Below are 1,589 nucleotides of genomic sequence, written 5' to 3'. Positions count from 1 at the left end.
TCTATCTATCTATCTATCTATCTATCTATCTATCTATCTATCTATCTATCTATCTATCTATCTATCTATCTATCTATCTATCTATCTATCTATCTATCTATCTATCTATCTATCTATCTATCTATCTATCTATCTATCTATCTATCTATCTATCTATCTATCTATCTATCTATCTATCTATCTATCTATCTATCTATCTATCTATCTATCTATCTATCTATCTATCTATCTATCTATCTATCTATCTATCTATCTATCTATCTATCTATCTATCTATCTATCTATCTATCTATCTATCTATCTATCTACCTATCTATCTATCTATCTATCGATGCATCCATTTACCTAATATATCTCAATCTACATCATCCACTAGCTGCTCATTATCTATCTTTCTATCTACCTACAGATCTAAATAACCATCTTTCACTCTGTCTCCATTAACGATATCTTGGTGATGACACGCAACATTCTACAATGCTAGCCAAGCAAACTTCTACAGAGCCACATCACACTCAACTGTGGGATTTAATGGTGGTGTGGGGACAGGCAGGAAGTCCGTCTTCAATCTCTCTCATGCTTAAATCTCTTTCCTGCAGGACGTGGGCCCCTATAAGCATAGTGATGAGAAATCCCTGATGGAATAATGAGCAGAGGAAGTGTAATGCAGTATTTGAGCCTCAGACACTTCAGATAAGGTAGGAGCATCACCTTCTATGCTCCTCCTCCCAGGGATGAAGGTCCCTCCCAGGACAAAGAGGACTGGACGTCACGTGGTTCCCAGGTGAGTGTCTCTGAAACAAATCTCTGCCCATTCCCCTAAAGCAGCTCTGACGACCAGGTCTGCTGGGAGCAAGAAAACACCAGGAGTGGACGAACCTGAGGGCATGGACGACCTTCTTGGGGCCTGATTACAGTGAGGTCAGAGTTCTGTGACTTCATAAAAGGGAACCAGCTATGGTAATGAAAGGACTAGGACAGAGGGCATCGGAGGGACCCCTGGGCTGGGCAGGGACATTTGCGTGGTGGTGAGGATTGACTCTACCCCGTATTTGTGGATTAACCACTACTGTGACGTAGTTCGAGATTAGGAACTCGATGGAGATGACCGAGAAGGACACAATGTGGTCCTTGATGGGTCCCTCATCTAATGACAAGGCAGAAGTCACTGTAAGAGGTGGAAAGGGTGGGGACCAGAGGGATGGCTACACCAGGGACAGTCATGAAAGACACAGTCGTGCAAGGACACAGGAAGATGCCAGATTGCAGGAAGAGAGGCCTAGCAACTGTGTGGCCATGGATGAAGATCTGCTCCTAACTCGGTCTGTCCATGATATTCTGTCATGAAAACTTTATCCTCTCGGTCACCTACCTACCCTTTCACCTACCAAATATTTCTCTATCATCTGTCATCTGTCTACTTAGTATCTTTGTGTCTAGAATCCATCAACTACCTACCTCCTACCTATATACCTATTCTACCTCTCTCTCTATCTAATCCATCTCTCTCTCTCTAATCCATCTAAAACTATCTGTCTATCATCTCTCTCTCTCTCTCTCTAATCCATCTAAATCTAATCCATCTAAAT

The 1,589-nt window shown here is 42.2% G+C and overlaps 1 long non-coding RNA gene across 2 annotated transcripts in view; it reads left to right on the top strand.

The window, feature by feature from the left end:
* Positions 1–903, top strand: part of LOC115072806 — a 1,808-nt gene extending 905 nt beyond the window's left edge. Inside the window, exons 2-3 of one of the 2 annotated variants that reach the window (XR_003851823.1) lie at positions 600–698; positions 826–903. This is a non-coding gene — a long non-coding RNA (uncharacterized LOC115072806). The remainder of the gene's footprint in view (positions 1–599; positions 699–825) is intronic. The other variant, XR_003851824.1, reaches the window with a different exon arrangement.
* Positions 904–1,589: the final 686 nt, after the last annotated feature.

Source organism: Nannospalax galili, unplaced genomic scaffold (genome assembly GCF_000622305.1).
Source record: "Nannospalax galili isolate Female #2095 unplaced genomic scaffold, S.galili_v1.0 scaffold3784, whole genome shotgun sequence".
Classification (NCBI taxonomy): domain Eukaryota; kingdom Metazoa; phylum Chordata; class Mammalia; order Rodentia; family Spalacidae; genus Nannospalax; species Nannospalax galili.
This window is presented reverse-complemented; position numbering and strand designations above follow the sequence as displayed.